Below are 25,594 nucleotides of genomic sequence, written 5' to 3'. Positions count from 1 at the left end.
ATTAAGGCAGTCTGTTTCTCTATGAATCCTAATATGACTTCAGGCCCAGATGGTTTTAACTGTTGCTTCTTTCAAAAAGCTTGGTCGATTATTGGTGAAGATGTTATTGCTGTTGTTAAGGAATTTTTTTCTTCAGGTCTCCTCTTAAAGGAGTTAAATTCCACCATCATTACTCTTGTTCCTAAAGTGGCTAACTCTACTAATATGAGTGATTTCAGACCTATATCCTGCTGTAACACTTTATATAAAATTATTGCCAAGTTGTTGGCAAACAGGCTAAAGGGCGTTCTTCATCTTATTGCTGGGCCTTCCCAATCTGCCTTCATTCCTAGGCGCAGAATTGGAGACAATATCCTTCTTGCTCAAGAACTCCTTCGTTATCACCATAAAGCTACTGGTCATCCTAGATGTGCTCTTATGGTGGACATTATGAAAGCTTATGACACTGTCGAGTGGGATTTCATTCTTGCAACTCTTGAAGCTTTTAAAATTCCTTCCACTTTGATTAGCTGGATCAAGAGTTGCATTTCTTCCCCTAGATTTTCAGTGGCTGTTAATGGTGAATTGGTAGGTTTCTTTGCTAGCAAGAATCAATATTTTTTTCCTTGACACGAGCAGCAAGGCGAGACACATTAGGAGTTGCAGTATTAGATGGAGTAGGCACAATGTCCTCATCCACTTCTGCTAAGGCAAAGAAGGCATTACTAGATACAAGTAGAGCATCTTGCTGCCCAACACAATCAAGAGTGGGGAGAGAGCTTGAAACGTTACTAATAACAGAAACAACAAGATCCTCCACAATTATAGGAGTAGTAGATATTGTTGTATCTGACAGGGGAATACAAGGAGTTGCACCAGAAGAGGGAATAAAGGATGTTGCATCAGAACAAATAATAGGAGATGAAGCAACAAAAGTTCCTGAAGGCAACTCCACAGACCTTTTTCTAACATATTGGAGACCAGCCATTTTGTTCTTACTAAGATTTTCATGAAGAGGTTGCTCTGCTGGAACAGGCCTAGGCATTGTCTTGGGGCATTGGGGCTCTGAATGACCAAACATATTACAACAAGAGCACCACTTCGGATGCCATTGATACCAATGTATTAAAAAGCGCGCCTCAGGCGCGCCTTAAGGCTTAGAAAGCGCGAGGCGCTGTAGAAAATGAGTGTGTTTTGCAGGTGAGGCGCAGAGGCGGGCAAGGCGGCGATGCAGGCGGAAAAGGCGGCCAAAGCGCGCCTTAAGGCGTCTAAAGCGAACGCCTGAGAATTTTTTTTTTTTTTTTCGTCTTCACCAAAACGACGTCGTTTTGGTGGTTTTGAGAGTTAAAACTCCTTCAGGTCTCGAGCTGAAGTTATTTTCGATTCCTTCAGCCTCCTCCATCAAAACTCCGACTCTTTCACTTCCAAATCCCAATTCTCAAGAAACAAATTTGATAAAATCATCAAGAGCCCATGAGTTTTCTCAAGGATTTGGCTCTAAAGGAGGCTTTTTTCGCACTTGGAGCAAGAGATTTTCTCACTTGGAGATTTGGAATCGGATTTGCAGCAAAGGATTTAAGGTATGAATTTGATTTCCTCGATCTTGCTGGTGAATCCGATTTGCAGCAAATGTTTTGTTTTTTTTGTTCAATTAATCACTTTGGTGCAACTGGGAATGTGAGATTATGATAATAGCATAAATGAATAAAAATCATGTATGATAGCAATCGGTGCAGTGATAGCAATTGATACTAAATGAGGGAAAGAACATGGTATTGGCAAGGTTTGCAGAATATGCAGACCATAGTGTTGGGGATTATCATGTGCTTTGGTCATATTACTCATATATAATAGCAATCTGGGATTTTCATGTGTTTCTGGTAATCATTTTGTAATCAAAACAAAGGAGTGGTGTTTCATTATGGCCAAAGTTACTGGCTTTACCTCTAGCAGAATTGCTTTCTCAATTAAGTTTCTACTTATTGTAGTAATGTTCCTTGTATGGCAGATCGAACACCTTCAAGTATAGTGAGGCTGGCTAGAGTACTAATCACTGATAATTAGCTTCTGGTATAGCTTCTGTTATTATCTTTTAGAGAAATTGACAGTTATGTTTGTGTTGTGACGTGACGGTTATGTTTGTTTTGTGAGTTTCAGGGGCACATGATGTGGCTGCATAGACAAGACTCCTAGCAGAAGTTTGAGGGATCTCAGTGAAGCCAATAACAATGATGCTGATAATCAGCTTTTAAGCTTTGAGCCATTACCATCAGAATTGTATGTAAACAATTCCCAACTTCTGTTTTTTTCAGTCTGTGTGATTGGTTTCTGAGTTTCAGTGTGTAATTGGGAGGGAGTAGTCTGATTTTGGTTGTCAAATGTTAGTTTTTGGTTACAATACATGTTCTATATATAAGACTAGTTATATACATAAATACAACTGATTTATACGTAAGGCTTACGCCTTACGCCTCAAGGCGAACGCCTTCTTGAGGCTCTCCCGAAAACGCCTCGGCTACGCCTCAGCCTTTTAAAACATTGATTGATACTCAACCTTAATCAAAGCCACATTGAGAGGAGTCTCATTATCAGTCACTTCATCCATCCAAAGATCAAACGAATCAATCAACTCATAAGAAGCAATCAACTCATGAAGGAGTATTTATTGAGGTGGTTGAATGGAGTATTAATGAAGTCATCTAGAGGTTTCCTCCTTGGTCAATATAAGAAGAGGTGATTTGCTCATTCTAGTCATCATATCCAATCTCATCTAAGAGAAACATCTTCATCCAAGTAGAGAGTGAATTGTGTCCATTCCAAGTAGAGAGTGTTGTAGTTGTTAGGTAGCAAAACAAGTGTGAGAGAGAGTTTCCTTCAAACAGTTTCTTGAAGTTATGTATCTCTTGTACTCACCTTATCATAGTGGAAGTTCTTGTTATTGCTGCCCCATGGATGTAGGCACCTTGCCGAACCACATTATATCCGGTGTTCCCTTTCCATTACTCTTTTATTTCTTTGCATATTATCCTTTTGTGGTTGGAGTTGTTACTTCCATTCTACAACTTTTCCCAACAGTTTTTGAATGAAACTAAGCTGACTACGAGTAGCTGCGGATACTATGATAAATGTGATATGAGATAGTTTAAGTTATCCTCTCCTTTAAAGCTTCATTCATCTCCTCACCAATAGAGAGGTCATGAATCTATTTAAAAAAATGCATGTTAATTATCTTGTGATGAAAAATAATGATCATTCAATGGATAAACGATTGAGAAAGCGCTCTCTCCTTAGACCTTTACCTAGTTGGTTAGTCTATCTTGGATTGGGAGCTTGACTTTGGCAGAACTACCATCAGGCTTGATGGGGTCTAGATCCCCCAAACATTTACCAAACTTAGTTACATATGTGCATTGAGTAAAGAAGATCCCCCAAACATTTTCCAAACTTAACTACATATGTTCATTTATTACTTTATTGATTATATTTTAGGGAGAGTGAAATTCACACTTCTTATTTTACAATCCACCCTTATTCATTCCTTTTTTTGGTAGAAATTTATACAAAAGACAAAATTTGAGTTATTAAAAACAAAAACAAAAACAAAAAATTTAAATCACCAAAAAAGAAACATGAAGTAAGGATTGTAAAGGAGTGTGAATTTCACTCCCTATTTTTAAGTATGATAATGGTAAATTATTATATATAAATCTTGACCCCCAAACTCTAAATCCTAGTTCTACCCCTGTGTATACACCAGCACCAGCTAAGGCACCAAATGTTGGTGCAATCAAGTAAATCCAGAGTCCCTTATAATTTCCAAAAGCAATAGCTGGACCCAAAGTTCAAATCGGATTCATTGAACCACCCGTTACTGGCCTGGAAAGAGTGAAACCATGCATGTTAACATTAACTCGAATATGTACATAGACCAAAGAAAAACAAAAGCTAATTATAACAACCGAGTTTACTCTAAACATTAGTATTATTGCATTTTAAAGTGAACAAAAGTGTTTCGTTGTACAAAACTTACCATGTTTAGTCGTTTAAAGAACATAATCATTTTGTTGTATGTCTAAAGAAATCTTTGGCTTCCTATTTTGTAGCTACTAGTTCAATTTGCATACGATTACGACCAAAATTGTATTTATAAATTATAACATGACCAAATTAATTAATTGAAACATAAAACAACATGTCAATTACTCACCCTGCTACAAGGCTTTCAAGCAAAACTGTGGCTCCAATAGCTACAGCTGCCAATTCCCCTACCTGTTAGAAGCATAGGAATCAAACTTCATGAAATAAAACAAAAAAAAACAAAAAAAAAGATTTTCGTCACAACTAAACAAGTAATCGATAGTAATAAATGTTGGGTGTGTGGATCCGATTCCTCATAGGATAAGGATTTGTTAATCCTTGATCAAATAGGAGTTTTGATTGTTTCCTACTTGCTTACATAATCCTACTTGGTAATGGTTTCTATGTCTATTGGGAATAGGTTTCTAATGTCTTATAGGGTTTAGTTAGATATCTATAAATAGGGGCATAGGTTGTAGTAGTAGATCAAATCTTTAAAGCATTAAACAGATAGAGAAAGTGAGGTCTTGAGAGTTGGTGAGAAATTCTTGTGAGAGATTCTTGTATTCTTGTTCATGTATTCTTCTTCTTCTATAGAGAAACCCAAGCAGCCCGGGGACGTAGACAAAGTTCTTTGCTGAACCTCGTTAACAAGTTCGTGTTTGTTTTCTTGATCATTTATCTATATTGTTTTGCACTTGTTTGCTTCCACAAGAGGAATTGTAGGTCAAATTCCTAACAAAGTGGTATCAGAGCTTAGGCTCCAAAGTGGAAACAATGAGCATAGAAGACGTTGAAAAGAGGGTCGATAAGTTCGACGGTAATGACTTTAGCCTATGGAGGTCATAAATTGAGGACTACTTGAATATGAAGAAGCTTGCTAAGACTTTAGAGGGCAAGCTCCGGCCCAAAAGATATGAAGGAGGAAGAATTTGTCGAGATGGATAGGATGACCCTTGGAGCCGTTCGACTATCGCTTTTGAATGATGTACGGCGATTTGTTATCAAGGAGACTACGTTGAAGGGGATGATGGAGAGTTTGTCCAACATGTATGAAAAGCCAAATGTCGTTCAACAGTTGTGCTTGATGAGGAGGCTGTTCACTTTGAAGATGGGTAAGGGTATATCTGTTCGCTAGCAAGTTGGGATAGTTGGTGATATTATCGAGCAACTAGCATCGGTGGATGTTAAATTCAACGAACACATCAAAGCTTTGGTGTTGTTGACTTCCATGCCTTCGGATTGGGATGTGACTGTGAACTTGATTTGTAGTGGAGCTGGGACTACGAAGAAGCTGAAGTTTAATGATGTGCGTGACATTCTTCTGAATGAAGAGACGCGATGACAAAATAACCTTGAAGATCCTTCAAGTTCTGCACTCTCTATAGAAAATAGAGGTAGAATGTTCAACAAGAACTCAAATCGCGGAAGGTCCAAGTCTAGGGTACCTAGAAAAGGCTGAAGCATGTCCAAGTCAGGAAAGTGGTCCGATGGGTGTTGGCATTGTGAGAAATCTGGACATGTCAAGAGAGACTGTAACCAGTGGAAGGAGACAATGAAGATGGCAAACACAACTGAGTTTGATTCGGATGCACTTGTACTAAGTGTTACTGAAGCACCATTGGAGTCATGGATCATAGTCTCTGGAGCGTCATTTCACTCAACTTCATAACAAGAGCTCATGGTGAATTATCGATGTGGTAATTTTGGCAAAGTGTTTCTTGCTTATGGTGGAGCCTTGGAGATTGTGGGAAGGGGTGATGTGAAGATTTCGCTGACAAATGGTGGAGCATTGACCTTGACCAATGTTAGACACATATCGCAGTTGAAGAGGAATTTGATCTTTGTGGGTCAGTTGGATGACGAATGATGTCGCACTACCTTTGAGAAAGGTACGTGGAAGGTGTGTCAAGGAGCTATGGTGTTAGCTCGTGGAATTAAGACAGGGACACTTTATACGACCTTGAATATTGTTGCTATTGTTGAGAACAATGAAGGCACTGCTATCGTTGAGAAAAATGAATATGCATACTTATGGCATCGTAGACTTGGGCACTTCAGTGAGAAAGGTATGGGTGTACTTCAGTTGAAGGGTAAACTACATGGTGTGGACTCAGTGAAGATTGGGCTTTATGAAGACTGCATATTTGGGAAGCCAAAGGTTGTTAGTTTCTCAAAGGGTGACAAGGCACCAAAAGATACAAAACTAGAGTTGGTTCATACTGACGTGTGGGGACCTGCATCGAAGCTTTCGTTAGGTGGCTCAAAGTACTATGTGACTTATATTGATGACACCACAAGGAAAGTATGGGTTTATTTTTTGAAAAATAAATGGGAAGTATCTGATACTTTCAAGAAGTGGAAGAAGATCGTAGAGAATGAGACTGGGTTAAAGATCAAATGTCTGAGGTCAAATAATGGAGGTGAATACTGTGGTAATGATTTCAAAGAGTATTGTGCAGAGAATGGGATTAGGATGGAGAAGACAATTTCCGGAACTCCACAGCAGAATGGAGTGGCTGAACGCATGAATAAGACTCTGAATGTGTGTGCAAGGAGTATGAGGATACACGCAGGATTGCTAGACATGTTTTAGGATGATGCGGTTAATACTGCTGCTTATTTAACTAACCATGGACCATCAGTACCATTGAATCATCTCCTACCTGAGGAAAAATGGAGTGGAAAAGAGATAGGCTTATCGCATTTAAGAGTGTTTGGTTGCGTGGCATGTGTTCACATTGAGTTCAGCGGACCCGCTAGGCTCACCGTCGAACTTCCCTCTGCCAAGCTTCATCGGCGACCCTACTAGGCTTACTATTAAGCTTCCCCCCGCTAAGCTCTATTAGTGGCAACCGCTAGCCCATCACCACACCTACACTTGATCTGGGTTAGGCCGATCACTTGATCATCACCCTGATGCTCGGTGGATCTCTATGGTGGCAATCACCGGCGTAGAGTCTCAACGCATGTCTTCAGGCACTGAGATAAGTTCCCTCCAATCTCTAATCTCCGCTTTGTAAAAGTCAAAGCATGTTCAATGTATCCTTACAAGTGGCCTATCTATTACACATGCTGCTAAAGTGCACTTGTCATGTTTTAAGCACACATGGCCTTCCATACTCTAAAATGCAATGCCACATATAGGAACTTGTCTGCTTTGCGTCTTAGTTTATTTACATGTGGTAATTAAATAACTTGGACACATTTATACTCATGCACACCTTCATAGTTATGCTGCACGTGTGTTCATTGTATGGCACATGCATAGGCTCTCAGCTCAACCACTCATGTGTACACAGTTGCTTACAACTATGGTTTTTCAAATCAGACACAATGCACCGATGCCACTATATTGTCTTCTTTTGGAAACTAACAGGGCATCATGCCGTCATCTGTGACCACACATACACTACATATTCATGACTTTTACTTTATGCAGAAGTCATTTAGAATCCAACTTTCCATGCATACCGCTTATTCTTCTAGAAATTCAACTATTTCTACCGAGCATTCCACTACTTACAAATGATACCTTAACTACGTGTTGACGGACATTATCGGAATACTTTATCCACCACAAGCAATGGACCATCATGCTCGGCCAACTCCACTATCCTCCAAATTGGCATAAAATAAGTTACTATATCTTATCTCTTACGCTCTTGCAATTAGAGCATTTTCCATGACTATACATGTCTCCATGACCCTTAAGCATGCCTACAAAATGTTATTAGCAACTTTACTACAAGTATATGCTACACACATACATGCTTAAATTCACTTTCATGTGACATGTATCTAGAAGCTTGCGACACTTACGACTTAATTAAACATGCCCGGATATACGAATTGCTCCGGTTGCGACTCGCTTGGATATCAAGTATGGCCACGATTTGCGCTTGGGCCATGCCCCGCATGCTCGCTCAGCGCCTACACACTCAACTACACCCAACTTGCTCGATCATGTCGAACATGCTTTACTTAAGCCCCAAGTTTACAAACGTTTCACACTATGTCACTGGGACTATTCCCACAATTTTCTTTGGACACCCATTACACTTGCCGCTATCTATTGTGCGTGTTATATGGCTATAAGATCCATATATACAAATACCAATATTTTACATGTTCATACACATTAATGGAATATTGAATTCTTCTACCATTTGTCGCTTGCAACAAATCGAATTCTTTTCGCGTTCCATTAATATGAGCGGTAACCAATAGAGCAAACCATTCTAAATATGCGCGTTTTTCGTCTCATTGTACAAGTTAGGCGAGTCCCTTCTTGCTTAAGGAGTTCAGGGACTTGTAGGGGCTAGGCGCCTCTCGGACATTGTTTATGCTTGATGACTTCATGTTTATAACTCCCCAACCAAGAAGCTCCTCTTACTTGGGGACTTGTAGATACCTCTCACTATGCATGGAGGATTTGCTACATCACCAAGCATAAGTAACACCCTCTTTGGGACACCCACAAGCCATGTTGAGGCCCAACCGAGACATGCATCCCGTAGCCCTATGTTCAAGCTACGCTACGGTATCCGGAAGTAGCAAATACGTCGCTGGGAAGCCACCTTCCCGGCCTTGCCAAGTTGCCCTCACAACATAGCTTTTCTATACTAGAATAGTGGTATTTGAGTCCCACATCGAAAACCATGTAAAAGAGATGGCTTCCTTCACCTGTAAAAGGAATGCCTCCTCCCACAACTCAAATCATCCCATTACACACTTTGTAATCTCCTTGGGCCGCAAGGCCCAAACACACATAGTACAATATTCAAGTGGACGTAGTCTCCTGCTAAGGCGGAGACGAACCACTATACTTATTGTGTCTTGCTATTTCTCTTTCTATCTCTCATTCTTTACGTTAATTAGACCCCTCGGTCACAAACATTAACAGCCACTTATGTCTTCATTTATAGCAAAATCTGGAGAATGTGCTGCTTTCTTGGTGAACAATGGCCCTAAAGATTCCACCTCAATTCTATGTGCTAATCCTAAGAATGTTGTCTCTTGTGCTTCTTTGAGGTTCCTTTGTTCGGTCTTGGTGGTTTCATATGTTCTGCTTTATAATTGCTACCTGCTGGCTCTGCCTGTAATTTGATGGAGGCTTTCTATACTTGCTAGCACCAATCCTGCTAGCTTCTCTTGAAAAGATACAAACACAAATCCTCTTAGCTACAAAGTCATAACTGATCATAAGAAAACGAAACCGAAACCAGCAAAAATATCTACTCAACATTAAGGCGAAATCATTGGATTGCTTTGGAGATGAACGACCTAGAGCAAAGAACATTCTTTTTGGGTTGCCTAGGGTTACAAACACTTGTCCCTTGACTCCCTACATGAGCCATTGATCTTCCACCACAATGTGTGCGTCAGCTACATTGTGGGATCAATGCAATAAATGTTGAAAGAACTGAGGGAGAATATCTTGACCCGTTAGAGAAATACCATTGGTTGATCGAATAAACAAAAGCTTGTTACTTATTTAATATGCACTTGAACATCTTCATCTCCGGTAAGGACAAGTTACCACAAAGTGGTTATCCTCATATTGTGTCAGCCGGTTAGAGTCCGCCCGGCGAACTAGAAAATGACGTGTGGAGGAAACAAGGGAAACTTTGGATTTTCGATTGAGTGCAAGGGCATTTGGGGTATTGGGGAATGGGGATTTTGTTGTTTTGTGTACGCGTCACCATAGGTTTGGTCAGGGAACCAATTTTTGGCAGCCCCACTAAAGTTAATATGCTTCTGTAACATACGAGACATTCTGATTGTACCTGGTGGACTGGTCACATATGTTTAGGGATGTAAATGAGCCGAGTCGAAGCGAATACCAAGGTGATCATGTTCGGCTCATTTGTTTTTTATCGAGCTCGAGCTAGGCTAAAGCTTGAATTTTTTTTCCATGCTCAAGCTCGGTTCGGCTTGAATATTTTTCTTAAGCCCGAGCTGAGCTCGGCTTGGTTCGATTTATTGGACGAATTCGAGCATGAATAGATTCGGCTTCACTCATTTGACTATAAATTTAAAAAATAAAAAAGGAAGAAGGAAAGTATAAAATAGTAAACCAAATTTGATGTCTAACCATCAAATTTGGATTTATTGTTCTTTATTGTAATATATTTTACTTAAATTCTTATATTCTCTTCCAATTGAAAAGGAAGGTAATAAAAAGAATTAAATATTTGAAGTTAGAAAAATTTTATTTTTATTAATAGTATAAATTTTTATGAATCGAGCTTTAATAAACGAGCCAAGCTTTAACAACTTAGAACTACTCATGAAAAATACGAGCTACTCACGAGCTAGACAAGCTGAATATATCCTTGTTCAAGCTCGGCTCGTTTTTTTGTTGTGCTTAATATTGAGCTCAATTATCTTACGAACACGAGCCGAATGAGCTAAAATCGAGCCGAATACGAGTCGAACACGAGCTCTATCGAGCCTATTTACAGCCATACATATGTTTTTTAAGGTTGATGTATTTTTTGACTTTTGTTGAAAGTCAACCCACTAAGACAGTTGACCAGAAAGAGTGTACAGGCTGAAATCTCAGCCTAGGAGATGGAGAAACTGCAGATGAAAGATTAGAAAAAGTAAACTTTGCTGCCAAAAGCTGAAAGTTGTGACCTACAGAGACAATGACTAAAATATCAAATATCGAGGAAATATCGATGGTTCGGAAAATGGAAATTTCGACGGAAATATCGAGGATATATCGATATCGGTAAATAATTGAGAAAAATGACAGAAATTTGAAGAAAAACATGGAAATTTTAAATGAAACTTTTGAAGATATTTGTTTTATTAATTATCTAATATATTTCACAAGAAAACCTTGAATAAACAGTATTATATAGTGAGTTATAATAATTTAAAGTGAAATAGTAAATGCTAAATTGCTGATAATTCTTTAAAATTTACTTTAAACATGTCATTTTTTTACTGGAAGTCGTGAAACATGAAAGTTGTAACAAGCCAACAAATGATTAAATTTGGCTCAACTTATAAGAGTAATTTTTGAAAATAAGAGTAATTTTTGAAAGGTCGTTATAAAAATTTTGAATCATTGGTAAATAAAAATGTGGATGAAAAATAATAGTTGTAAGTTAGTTTGTTAGGTTCGTAGATAACAAATATATATCACAAAGTTGCAAACATGCATCAAATGCAATCACAGCAGAGTTGGTTGAGTCACTCAAGTGTATTGATCCCACCAAGGTTCGAACTCTGATGACTACAACTGGACCTTTTAAATGGAATTATAGTCTAGTTAAAAGTCAATCAAGTGTGTGAAGTGGCGGGCCAACAGGTCAGAAAATTTGCCGGACTTTTTAAATGGAATTATAGTCTAGTTAAAAGTCAATCAAGTGTGTGACGTGGTGGGCCAACAGGTCAGAAAATTTACCAGATTATCGCAATATTATCGATATTTTCTGAGAAATATTAGTCGAAACTCGCTTGGAATGTTGAGGAAATTTCGGCACCCCAAAAAAAAATATATATATCCTCGAAATTTCAGCGAAAATTTCTATTTTTTAGTCCTTATACAAAGATGCCCACCATTTGTTCGACGAAATTTCCACCCTTGTTTGAACACCCAAACAAGGGTGGAAATTTAGTAGGCAAATTCTTACACATCCAAATTTGGAAACGAAGGAGATGATTGGTAAGAAGTCATGCAAACTAAAGGAGCTTCGTGCAAGATTGGATGATGTAGCCAAGGAAATGTCTTCTTCCGGGCTCAAAGAAACTCAGTCATATGGATGTTCAAGTACCATGGAGCGACGTGAAACTGGTACCCTCTGTCAATGAGTCAAAGGTTTATGGCAGAGAAGAGGATGTGGATAAGATTGTGGGCATGCTATTGTCTTCCAGTAGTAGTCCTAATGTTGGAGTAATTCCCACTGTTGGAATTAGAGGGATGGGGAAAACAACACTTGCTCAGTTAGTCTACAATGATTTGAGGGTTACAAGCTAGTTTCAATCTTTGATGTGGGTATCTGTCAATGGTAAGTTTAACACGGCAGGGATAATAAATCAAATGTTGAGTTACGTCAGAAAGGGCAGCCATGACCTGTTTCAGATTGGGTTGCTGGAATCTCAATTGAGAGAATCCTTACTGGGAAAAAGATTCTTGATAGTGCTCGATGTGCAAAGGAGTGAACTATGGAGTATTGATGCAAGTGAGGACAGAATTCTATCCATATTAAGGATGAGTTACAATCATTTGCCATCGTATCTGAAAGCTTGCTTTGCATATTGTTCAATGTTCCCAAAGAATTATGAGTTTAATAAGGAAAAGTTGATCCATCAATGGCTCGCACATGGCTTAATTCCTTATATTGGCGATGCTTCATTTAGGCCAGAGGACATTGGCAATGAGTATTTTAACAATTTATTGATGATGTCTTTCTTCCAAGAAACAACAAAATCTAATGATAGAGGTATGGCAGAATTTATAATCTATTGCTGGATTGTTGGTACAAGTTTTTTTGTCATATTGGCATTCCCATACAAAATGATATGTTGTTTTACAAATGTTGTTAAGGGAAAATATCTTGGTTCAATGCTTATTTATTTAGAAAAGATATTGCTTTGGTTGTTAATGTGGTGTATTGTAATCCTAAGTCTTCTAGGATTTGATATTTTATTTGGTCAATGTTTAATCACCAAGATACTTTCCTATTAGGAGTCTATTAGAGTTGGCGTTGCTTCTACACATATATAGAGGATGCAAACTACACAGGCAGCGAATGAGGAATGCAAGAATAATTGAGAGTCTTGCATGATATTGTGTCGTGATAAAAATCCTAAACACTTGGTCCTTGGTTAAGTGTTATGGGTCAGTTGCTCATGCGTATGGAGTTACTGGTGATCTGAAGAGTTGCTGTGAAGCAAGAAAAGAAAAAATCGAAGAACAATCAAGTGAAGAAGGAGTTCGAGACTGAAGACAAACTGCATATTAGTTTTGTCTATTCATTGTAGCCGTTCTAGTGCTATTTGAAGTTGTAAAGAACATATCCTTCATCATAATTCAATTGTTTTTATTTTGGGTTCTCAAGAGTAAGAGCCCTGCAGTGTTTTTAATCTCATATTTGAGATTTTCACTGCGTAACCAAAAATTTGGAGTTTGGTTCGTGATCTCTTATTTCTGCCCAGTAGGGATTGATCCGTATACTGCAATCCCCATTTTCCAGAAAACGTATTCTGTCCTTGTATTTTAAGAGGAATCATTGACTCTAGGATAGGAAAATAGTCAAATATAACAAAGTTGAGAGAATGAATTTCAGATATTTGATTCATCTCACAGTGGAGGTATATAAAGGGAATTACAGGAATACAAATGACTTACATCTCTATTCTCTACCACACATAGAACAGGTAAGTTCTAATTACAATACAATCAATATAATTACAATATATTCTATTCCTAATATTGTACCATGACTCACGCTAACACTCCCCCTCAAGTTGGCGCATACACATCAACCATGCCCAACTTGCTTAGTGAGTCATAAAACGCCTTCCTGAAAACTCCCTTGGTAAGTATATCTGTAATTTGCTCTTCAGTTGGAACGAAAGGACAGCTAATAATTTTGGCATCTAGCTTCTCTTTTATAAAATGACGATCAATCTCCACATGCTTAGTATGATCATGCTGTACTGTATTCTGTGATATGTCAATAGCTGCCTTATTGTCACAATACGACTGCACAGTACTTTGGAGTTTGAAACCCAGATCACGTAATAGATTTCTTAGCCACAACAATTCACACACTCTATGAGCCATACCTCTATACTCGACCTTAGCACTAGATCGAGCCTCAGCACTAGATCGTGCCACAACTCTCTATTTCTTACTCTTCCATGTAACCAAATTACCTCCCACAAAGGTAAAGTAACCTCATGTTGACCTCCTGTCTGTAATATTTCCAGCCCAATCTGTATCTGTGAATCCACAAACCTCAAGAATATTGTTGTGTTTAGAAAACAGCACTCCCCTTCTTAGAGCTTATTTCAATTACTTCAAAATTCACATAATAGCATCCATGTGACTCTCACTCGGGTTATGCATGAACTGACTCACCACACTCACTGCATATGCAACATCTGGTCTAGTATGAGCCAAATAAATCAAACTTCCAACCAACCTTTGATAGCGAGCTTGATCTGTAGGTACCTGATCTGGATACTCAGCTAAACAATGGCTCTGCTCAATAGGCGTATCAATAAGTCTGCAATCCAACAAACTTGTCTCTGTCAGCAAGTCAAGAATGTACTTCCTCTGGCACAGGTAGATCCTTTCTCTCCCACTGGCTACCTCAATTCCTAAGAAGTACTTAAGGGCACTTAAGTCCTTCATCTCAAACTCAGAGGCTAGCTGACTCTGCAGTCTATCCATCTCAGCAATATCATTGCCAGTGGTTATCATGTCATCCACATAAATAATTAGAGTTGTTACCTTCCCTTGTTGATGCTTGAGGAACAAGGCATGGTCTGAGTTGCTATGTTTGTAACCAACCTTCCGCATGAACTGTGAAAATCTTCCAAACCAAGCACGTGGTGATTGTTTGAGACCATACAGAGACTCTCAATTTGCATATAAAATCACCAGGAGAAGCAACTACATACCCAGGTGGAAGGCTCATGTACACCTCCTCGGCTAACTCTCCATGAAGGAACGTATTCTTGACATCAAATTGTCACAGTGGCCAATTTAAACTAGCAGCAAACGAGAGCAAAACCCGAACACTATTCATCTTAGCAACAGGAGCAAATGTTTCATCATAGTCTATACCATACGTCTGAGTAAACCCCTTTGCTACAAGGCGTGCTTTGTATCAACTCACTGTTCCATCTGAATTGTGCTTCACGGTAAACACCCAACGACAACCTACAGCATTTTTGCCTTGTGGTGGAGGCACAAGTTGCCAAGTATTGTTCTTCTGCAACACCTCCATCTCTTCCTTCATTGCCTTCCTCCACTTTAGGTCCCCCAACGCGTCCTGCACTGTGTTAGGTACTGATACAGCACATATTTGATTCATAAATGATTCATATGACTTAGACAACCTCCTAGTGGACATATAATTAGCTACTGGGTATTTTGATTTGGCAGTAAGAGTAGGTTCAAATCTTTTGACTGGTTGACCCCTAGTAGCCCTATTTGGTAACATATATTGCCCAACATTAGACTCACTACTACTAGTACCAATGGGTGGACATACCTCGGATGAATGATCTTCAGTACCAGGACGTTGTGGGTCAAAGGTAAGAGCCGTAACCGGAGGAGCAGTTGTGTCTTCAACTTCATTTTTAGTGATTCAAACTGGTGCCTGAATGTCTGGAGCTTCTGCTCAGGGAGGTGATGAGTTGATGGTCTCAACTGGCTCAGTTAAAAAACCTCCTGCCTGCATGACTTCTTCTTCTTCTTCTAATTCCTCCTCTCCATGATACAGCTCTTCAAAATATAAATTCTCCCCCTGAAGAGCTGTATCTGAAGAGGAAAAATAGCTCATGTCCTCAAAGAAAGTAACATCCATGACTCCGTAAAAAAACTTCATGCCTGCATGACTTCTTCTTCTTCTAATTCCTCCTCTCCATGATACAGCTCTTCAAAATATGAATTCTCCCCCTGAAGAGCTATATCTGAAGATGAAAAATAGCTCATGTCCTCAAAGAAAGTAACATCTATGGTAACATAGTACTTTCTAGTAGGTGGATGATAGCACTTGTACCCTTTCTGATAGCCTCCATAGCCAACAAACACAGACTTAAGCACCCGGGCATCCGACTTAGATCTCTGGTTTTTAGGAACATGGACAAAAGCAACACAACCAAAAATATAGGCTGGAAGATTATGAAATGAGGGCAAGGAGACATGGGATGCAAGAACCTCAAATGGAATTTTTCCCTGAAGGACACTAGATGGAAGACGATTGATAAGATGAGAGGAAGCGTATACAACATCGCCCCAAAGATACTTAGGCATATGAGCACTAAAGAGAAGAGCACGAGCCTTATCAAGTAAATGACGGTTTTTCTTTTCGGCACTCCATTTTGTTCTAGTGTTTCCGGACATGTAGTTTGGTGAACAATCCCATGGGTTTTGAAAAACTCTTGGAAAACATGGTTAACATATTCTCCTCCATTGTCAGAACGAAGGACTTTAACGATGCTATGATATTGTGTTTGAACTAGAGTACGAAAAGTTTGAAAAGCTGGAAAAATTTCATCTTTGGTTTTAAGAAGAGCAACCTATGACAATCTTGTACAATCATCAATAAACAACACAAAATATCTCATACCCCCTACTGTGGGCTCTCTAGAAAGTCCCCAAACATTAGAATGAATTAACTCAAAAGGAATAGTACTTTTATTAGAAATACTAGGAGAATAGGTAGCACGATGACTCTTGGCCAAAACACATGTTTCATAATGTAAAACAGACTCATCCACACCAATAAACAGAGTAGGCATGGTTTTTCTCATAAGACTAAAAGATGGATGCCCTAAACGGCGATGCCACAACCAAATTTCACTTAACTTATCAGAACTTGAAGTCAAAGCGGCGCGGGACTGTGCTCCTGGTTTCTCCCATGCATATGTCTGATCCAGATGGAATAACCTACCCCTAGATACCCCTGACCAATTATCTCCCTGGTAAGAAGATCCTGAAAAATCACATACATAGGATAAAAGGTTACAGAACATTTAGACTCAGTATTCAACTGTGGAACATATATCAAGTGATGAGATAAGTCAGGCACATATAACACATTATGAAGTTCTAAGGTAGGAGTAATATGAACTGATCCTAACCCTAACACAGGAAATGCCTCACCATTGGCATTGGTGACATAGGACACTGGTGGGGAGGACAATTCAGTAAAATAGGATTTATCATTAAGTCATATGATCGGAGGCACCTGAATCAATAATCCATGTATCAGAACCAACAGAGTTAGAAACCTTTAAAGCCAGACCAATCTTACCACGACCAGCTATAGAGGCTATAGGAGTAGCCCCACCTGCGGTATGATGATCCTGTCCTGCCATGCCATAGAAATCTGGTTCTTGGACTAACTGAACTGCAGCTACGTTCGCCTTAGGACAATAGCCCTTCTTTTTAGGATACCCATTTAGTTTCCAATAAGTCTCTCGAACATGTCCAAGGTCGTTGCAATAAGAGTATTGAGGACGAGGGCGGTTGGTAAAGCCTTGCTGATGAAATGGGACTAAACTCTACTGCTGAAGGAAAGGTGCTGGTGACTTAGCCTGAATGGCTAGGCTAGACACTTCAACCTGTGCATGTTTAATACTTTCCTGCTGAGACTCATCCTTGCGGATGTATGTAAAAGCTGTATTTAGACTAGGAGGGTCTGTCATTCTGAGCAATTCTCCCTTGGAACTACTATGCTTCTCATCAAGCTCTCTCAAGAATACATAAACCTTTTCAAGTTCCTTTTCCTTCTGGTACCACACAAGATCTTCAGGGTTCTTGATCTTGAAAGGACTCTTCTGATCAATTTCAGCCTATACATTCTTCAACTTGGTGAAATACACAGCTACTGGTTGCCCATTCTGTTGCATATTGGTAGCTTTGCACATCAATTTATGAATCTGTATAAAATCAGACTCATTTGTATACAGATCCCCCAGTGTCTTCCATATTGCTTCAGCAGTCTCACACTCTTCCACCAACTGCAGCACATCTTCAGTCATGGCTTTGAACAAGATTGCCATCACTGATCCATCATCATCCTTCCACTTAGTATAGGCATCCACATCCTCCTCATTAGGAGCTTTAGTTGTTCCAGTTACATGCCCCATCTTATGTATGCCACGAAGATGGACATACATAATCTTCTTCCATGTTCGAAAATTAGTCCCATTGAGTTTTGTACCTCCAAAAGAACGTCCGTCTGAACTTCGAACAGAAACCTCAACCTTCTAGAACTCATTGATCTTGGAACTCTGACCTTCACTGTCATCACCACCCATTGAAATAATACAGTAGCAAAAAACACACAAAACCCAAAGTATGCAGCGGAAAAAAGAACAGAAGGCTCCAAAAATAATAATAATAACAGTAATTGTTTTTTTTTTCTTTGAAACTTGGGTTGGGATGGTGATAGGACGATGTCAGAGCCTGGGCAACCTCGATGACGCTGGAAACTAGACTTGAGCTCGGTTGCACGGATTCCGACCAGATTTTGATTAGCATCGGGCCTGTGATGCTGGGATTAGATGCATCAGTGAGCTGAGGATGGAGCAACACGAAGATGAACAGGCTGAGGCGACGGTCTGAGTCGTTTGAACCAAGGAGGACGGAAGATCTGGGTCGGTCTGAGTGCTGCCGTGAACTGGACAATGACGCCGGAACTGAAAATCTTGTGAGTTAGGTGACGGAGTACGAAGTTGAGCGAGGACCTATGAGTCTGGGGGTCGGAGACCGCGCGACAATTCTGGACGATCTGGAAACTGACTAGTCTGGGTCGAAAGTGATCTGGAAACCGGCAGGTATCCGACGAATCTTGTCTGATGCAGAAGAAGGGGTCTGAAGCTTTTGATGCCGGATCTGATCTGGAGATGATTCGGCTAAGTCAAAGAAGAAGACACTGGTCGTTCTTTGACAAACGCCTAGGATGCAGACAAACGATGATAATAACGTCGTCAAGAGGTGAAAAACCCTAACAATGGGGTTCTAACTCCTCAAATTTGGGAAAACTGAAATTAAAAACAAAGAGACAAAGTCCTTTCGGATCTTATCTCTGATACCAAGTCAAATGAACAAAGTTGAGAGAATGAATTTAAGATATTTGATTCATCTCACAGTGGAGGTATATAAAGAGAATTACAAGAATACAAATGACTTACGTCTCTATTGTCTACCACACATAGAACAGGCAAGTACTAACTACAATACAATCAATATAATTACAATATATTTCATCCCTAATATTGTACCATGACTCACGCTAACAAAAGTGTGCACTGTAGTCTCTCAAAGACATGTCATGCATCAGTTGTTTCTAGTTCTAGCTCTACTTTGATCCCTGAAGCCTTGTGTAAAGCAAAGAGATTGCATACCCTCAATTTCCTGTCGTCAAGAGACAATTATGTGGAAGCCATTCCAAACATACTAGCAACTTTTAAACACCTCAGAATGCTGAACTTCAGTGATTATGGAATTAAGAGGCTCCATCGAGAGATTGGTGGGCTAATATCTTTATCTTTCAAATACTCTCCTAGAGACGATGCCAGCGACTATCTGTGATCTTTGCAATCTGTAGACACTGAATCTATCAAGTTGTAGTGAGCTCAAGGAGTTACCAAGAGGTACTACCAAGTTGAGAAATCTGAGACATCTTAACATAGATGATTGTCCAAGACTTGCTGGCATGCCTCCATCAATGGGAATTTTACAACAACTTCAAACTTTGCCAGTATATATCGTCGGCCGCAACTTTGAAACTTTTATTTTTCAGCTCTCATCAATGAATCTACGAGGGAAGTTAAAAATCAAATGTCTGGAGGTGGCTAAAATTCCATTTGGGAACAACATGATTAAAGTGTGGATGAAAACTAAAGAGTTTTATTCATTGGAACTGTTGTGGCAAAATGATTATGGGGGCAAGCTAGATCAAAACAGATCTAGGCAAGCTGGTAGGCAAGTTGATGATAAAACTGATTTTACTCTGGTAGATTCTTTAACTGTATCTCTATTTGTAAGGATGTTGTCAATAAATGGTTATTCAGGAACAAAGTTCCCAGATGAGATGAGTTGGTCTCAGAAACTTGACTGAGCTAAACATAATCAACTGCAGAAGATGTGGAAGTCTACCTCCACTCTGCCAACTTCCTGTTCTCAAGATCCTCAACATCCAAGGAATGTATAATGTAGTCCACATTGTTATTGAATTATTAGGTCAAAGTGACAGACCCTTTGCTTCTCTTAAAGAGCTATCCCTCATAGATTTTCTTGAGTTTACTACTTGGAATAACGTGGATTCTACATAAGCATTTATAGGCCTTGGCAAAGCAACCATAAGAAATTGTCCATTGTTAAAAGCCATGTCATGGCTTCCATGCGTTCAATACTTGGAGCTAAAGAAATGCCATGAATTGGAAATGAGGTCAGCATAAGAGCTTAAGTCACTGTCCACTCTTGTTATTGACTTCTTTCAAGAGTTGAGATTTACACTAAAGAAGTTGCTGTAGAACAATTCAAGTTTGATGTCATTGATAGTTACATCTTGTCCAGTGCTTCGTTATATTCCTGAAGATCTGGAGTACCTCACTGCTCTCAAATCACTGAAAATTGGGTGGTGCAATGATCTAGATACTTTGCCAGGAGGATTGAAGAACCTGACTTCATTGGAGAACTTGGAAATCATCGAGTGTCCTAACTTAATCTGTTTCCCGGAGGAAGGCTTCGGTGGCTTGTACTTACTTCGTTCCTTCTCAATTAGAATTCTCCTCGCTTAACTTGTTTGCCTATGGGGATGAAAAACCTCACAGCTCTTGAGAGCCTCACCATTATGTATTTGGATCTAGTTCATCTGCTAGATTCCATTGAAAGCCTCTCAGCACTTAGAAGCCTGACCATTTTTAGCTGTCAAGAGCTTACATCACTACCAGAGGGACTGCAATATAGCCACAACTTACAAATCCTGGAAATTCATAGCTGTTCAAAACTCATGGAATTTCCAGAGTGGGTGGAGCATATTGTTTCAATCTTGTCTTTGGCAATTTCGGATTGTCTAGAGATAAAATTGTTGCCTAAAGGTCTACAATGTTTCAGAGCGCTCCACCACCTATCTATCAGAGACTGTCCTAACCTTAAGAAGCGCTGCGAGAGGGGAACTGGTGAGGACTGGCACAAGATATGTCATATCCCCTATGCATATATTGGATCATCAGCATTGCAGCAGAGGCAAGACATTGCATCCAGCTCCCAAAATCCTTAGGTAGAAAAATCTCATTGCCAATTTAATTGAATATTCTCATCCTTGAGAACATTGTAATTCAGAAGCTAACAAATCTTTCTTCTGTTTGTTTTCTTGTGGCTTTTGCAGTCATCTAGAGAAGCGTGAAGCCTAGCTACATCAAGAAAACAAAATCTTGGATTCCAATTGATCTTTTTTTTTTCCCTAATGGTCAGCTCAGAGGAACCAATTCAGATAAGTATCAGATTGGTTTTGCATGATCTGGTTTTGCCAGGTGGTTACCCATCTATGTTCCATAGTGAAACTTTTATGCTTGCATTGCTATGACTATTGACTTCCACAACTGTGCTAGTCATCTGCTCAAGCTATCTTGCATCTTTAAGATTCCTTAGTTTGGTTTATATTTTCAGTTGATTTTGGCTGTTTTTCTGGCTTTGTGTTAGTCAGTATACGTTTTGTTTAACAAAGCACTTAATGGTTTTCTGTTGCCTGTTTAGTTGTTTTTTGTGTTGGGAGATCTGCCTCTTTTTTTTTTAGGTGAATGAGGTCAACATTTTATTGAAGTAAAGCAAAATTAAGAAGTACAAAGTTCAGCTGCTATTACAGCAGTAAGAAAAGAAGGAACATGATTGAAATCCAAGGATACTCCTAAAGTACTAGCTTGAGCAGCCACCAAATGTGCTGCCATGTTGCCTTTTCTATTGACATGAGTAATGTGTACATTAGGTAAGTCAGCCAATTGTACTAGTAAATCCTCATAAACACGTCCCAACAAAGAAGAATTAGAGTCCCCTGCAGTAGTCAAGTGTTGTTGCACAACCAATGAATCTGTTTCCAAAATCACAGGCTGAGTAACTTGCTCCATAATAAACTCCACTATACATTTACAGGCAAGCAGCTCAACGTGCTCTGCTGACAATAACCCAACAAGTGGTCTACCAATTCCAGTTAACAAATGTCCAGTAGCATCCCTGAACACCAAACCGGTGCCCCCTGTTTTGGTCTGCGAGTTGAATGGCCATCCACATTTTTTTTACGCAACCACTCGGATGACACCTCCATTTTGTGACCGTTTCACTCGACCTTGCTACTGCCATCCTCTTTTGGTTATGAAAAACATAATCATGTAGTCTGGAAGTGGCTAATAACACCACATCACTAGCATTCTTGGTCTTTCCATCCCAAACTCTACAATTTCTCTCCTTCCATACACTCCATAATAAGAAAATTAAGAGTGAGAAATGAGTAGCATCTAACCTTGTCGAGCAATAATTAAGCCAATCCAAAGCTGTCAATTCATCTGTTGCCGATGTAAAACAAGTCTGCCTCAGTATTAAATTGGATCCAACGATAACCCTCGAGTAAGAACAGTTTCTACACAAATGTAGTATTGTTTCATCATTGTCATCACATAGCACACAACTTTGAGATTCAATCTGAACTTGTTTAGATGCTAGGCGATCCTTTGTGGGTAGTATATTCTGACATATTTTCCAAATGGTCACCTTAGCTATATTTGGGATCTTAGCATGCGAAATCTTTTTCCAAAAGCAAGATGTAACATTCCCCAAAACATTTGCCCTCTCTATAGAATTAGAATAAGCAAAACGGTAAGCAGTTTTAACCGTAAAATTGCCTCTACTCTCAAGATTCCAAACTAGCCTATCATCAATTGGACGAGTAGACAAAGGAATTGCAAGAATAGCTTCAGCTTCAGTCCCATTAAACAAAGCTCGAACCCTTTCCTCATGCCAAACACCTTGTGCCCTCATCAATTCGTTAACATTCAAATTGTCATTTACCTTAATCTGCGCAGCATAAGCAACAAAATTAGGCAGACCTGGTACCCAAGCATCTGACCAAACATTAACCTTAGGCCCCGATCTAATTTGCCAATAGGACCCTGACTTGAGCAACTCTCTCGTAGCAAAGATACTCTTCCAAGAGTAAGAAGGAGCAGTAGCTGACCAAAAAGAGCCCTTTGGAAAATACTTGGCCTTGTAGACTCTAGCTATAAGTGAAGCCGGAGTTGAAATAATGCGCCAAGCCTATTTTTCCAACATTGCCAAGTTAAACTTAGTCAAGGTTCGAAAACCTAAACCTCCTTCTTCTTTAGGTAGGCAAAGAGCATCCCATGCTTTCCAATGTATTTTTCTTTTATCCTCGATGCTTCCCCACCAAAACCTAGCACACATTTGTTCTAAATCTTCACAAAAAGTCTTTGTCAGTTGGAAAGCACTCATAGCATAAGTGGGCAAAGCTTGAGCGACCACTCTGATTAATATGTCCTTCCCCACACCGCTCAGCATCTTTCCTTGCTAACCTTTTAGTTTCTTGGCCAAATTGTCTTTGATATATTGAAAAGTTGCCGTTTTCTTTCTGGCAACATAAGTCGGCAACCCCAAATATCGTTCATGTGACTCTACAACTTCCACTCCCAACAAAGAAGTCACTTCTTCTTGCAAGGAACATTTTTTGCTAAAAATAACATAACTTTTATTAAAGTTCACCAGCTGCCCTGAAGCCCTCCCATATGTTTCAATGACATCCTGAATCTCATAACTAGCTTCAAGGGATGCCTGAGTATATAGCATACTGTCATCCGCAAATAATAAGTGATTAACTGCAGGGGCATCATTACAAACCTCAATACCAGAGAGTAATCCTAACTCTTGCTTATTTTGCAGAAGTGCCGAAAAGCCTTCAGCACCAATTAAAAAGAGATAGGGTGATAAGGGATCTCCCTATCTCAATCCTCTACTAGGTAACACATAACCTCTAGGCTTGCCCCTGATCAAGAAGGAAAATCTGACTGAACAGACGCACTGCATTAGCAACTCAATCCAAACTCTACCAAAACCAAATCTTTCCATTACTTTCCTAAGAAATAACCACTCCATCCTGTCATATGCCTTGCTTAAATCTAACTTCAAGGCCATAACTCCCTCTGCACCCTCTCTTTTATTGTGTACAAAATGTGCAACTTCATTTGCCACTAGAATATTGTCAGTGATTAAACACCTCGGCACAAAAGCATATTGAAATGGAGATATAATTGAAGGTAGAATTCTTAAGCCTATTTGCAATAGCCTTTGAGCAAATCTTATATATCACATTGCAAAGAGCTATGGGTCTCAAATCTGCCATTCTTTCCGGATTGCTCACTTTGAGCAAATCTTATATATCACATTGCAAAGAGCTATGGGTCTCAAATCTGCCATTCTTTCCGGATTGCTCACTTTCAGAATTAAACAAATATGGGTAAAGTTCACTTGCTTCAAAAGATTACCAGTATGTAAAAAATTCTGAACAGCTTTTGTTACATCCTTGACAATAGTATCCCAATAATGTTGAAAAAACAATGGAGGCATTCCATCTCGTCCTGGGGACTTTGTAGGTTACATTTGGAATAGTGCTTCACGTATTTCTTCTTCTGTATAATTCCTACAAAGTTGAAGGTTCATTTCCTCTGAAACACAGGGCTGAATGGCTTCCAAAGTATGGTGCATGGCTTCCATATCAATTGGAGATACAATGAACATCTGTGTAAAATAAGAGGTCACAATTTGTTCCATTCCCTCATCATCATCACGCCAAACCCCATTCTCATCATATAGGCCGTGTATCACGGTGGAAAAATCCTATGTTGTTGTCACCTTCCTTCAACCACTGGATCTTTGCTTTCTGTCTCCAAAAAGCTTCCTCCTCAGAGAGCAGAACACGTAGCTTATCCATTAGGGTTTTCTTCTCCTCCTGGATAGTCACTGTAACTGTTGCATCCATCAATTCTTCTAGACGGGTTCTCACCCCATCATTTATTGCTGTCTCACTCTGAAGGTTTCTCTTTGCCATTTATCTAAGGCCATTCGTGTATTGGTAATCTTCTTGGTTACTTGGAACATAGGTGCCCCAGAAAAGTCAGCCTACCATTTCTCCTTAACCAAAGAATCACAATCAGCATGTTGAAGCCAGAATGATTCAAATTTAAATCAATGACGTCGAGGTCGTTTTGGTATTGGGGCTGTACTCACATGGAGTAATATTGGAACATGATCTGACTCAGAAGGAGGCAGCTGAATAACTTTTGCATAACCAAAAACATCACACCAAGAGGGCGTACAAACAGCCCTGTCTAACCATAGATGTGTCTCAGAATTCCACCATGTTGCCCTAGAACCCTGAAACCCAAGATCCAACAACTCACAATAACTTAAAGCCTCTCTGAAACCTCTCATCTGCCGTTCAGCTCTTGAAGGCCCATCAATCTTCTCTCCATTGTTGAGTATTTCATTGAAGTCCCCGATTATAACCCAAGGGATAGAGTCGAGATCACTGAGATCCTTCAACAGCTGCCATGATTTGTCACGCTCAACCGTGCGCGCATACGTACCCATAGAAACCAGATAATCTCCATCGCGGCTCACCTGGTCCACCGCGCACCTCCGCATCAATATGATGCGCAGAATTTGTAAGGGGTTGAATATCCACCTCCGCACACCAAAACAACGCCAACCCTCCTGACTGACCATCACTGAGGACCTCTACAGAATGAGGAAACCCTAGCGACAACT

The 25,594-nt window shown here is 39.6% G+C and overlaps 1 long non-coding RNA gene across 2 annotated transcripts; it reads left to right on the top strand.

Annotated features, from left to right (window-relative positions):
• Window positions 1-1,104: 1,104 nt before the first annotated feature.
• LOC112175319 lies at window positions 1,105-2,275 on the top strand. 2 transcript variants are annotated; one of them, XR_005803238.1, is made up of 3 exons: window positions 1,105-1,559; window positions 1,988-2,049; window positions 2,137-2,275. It is a non-coding gene; the product is annotated as an uncharacterized LOC112175319 (long non-coding RNA). The 2 variants fall into 2 exon arrangements; XR_002926401.2 differs by having other exon boundaries at window positions 1,968-2,049.
• Window positions 2,276-25,594: the final 23,319 nt, after the last annotated feature.

Source organism: Rosa chinensis, chromosome 7, assembly GCF_002994745.2.
Source record: "Rosa chinensis cultivar Old Blush chromosome 7, RchiOBHm-V2, whole genome shotgun sequence".
In the NCBI taxonomy this organism is placed as follows: domain Eukaryota; kingdom Viridiplantae; phylum Streptophyta; class Magnoliopsida; order Rosales; family Rosaceae; genus Rosa; species Rosa chinensis.
This window is presented reverse-complemented; position numbering and strand designations above follow the sequence as displayed.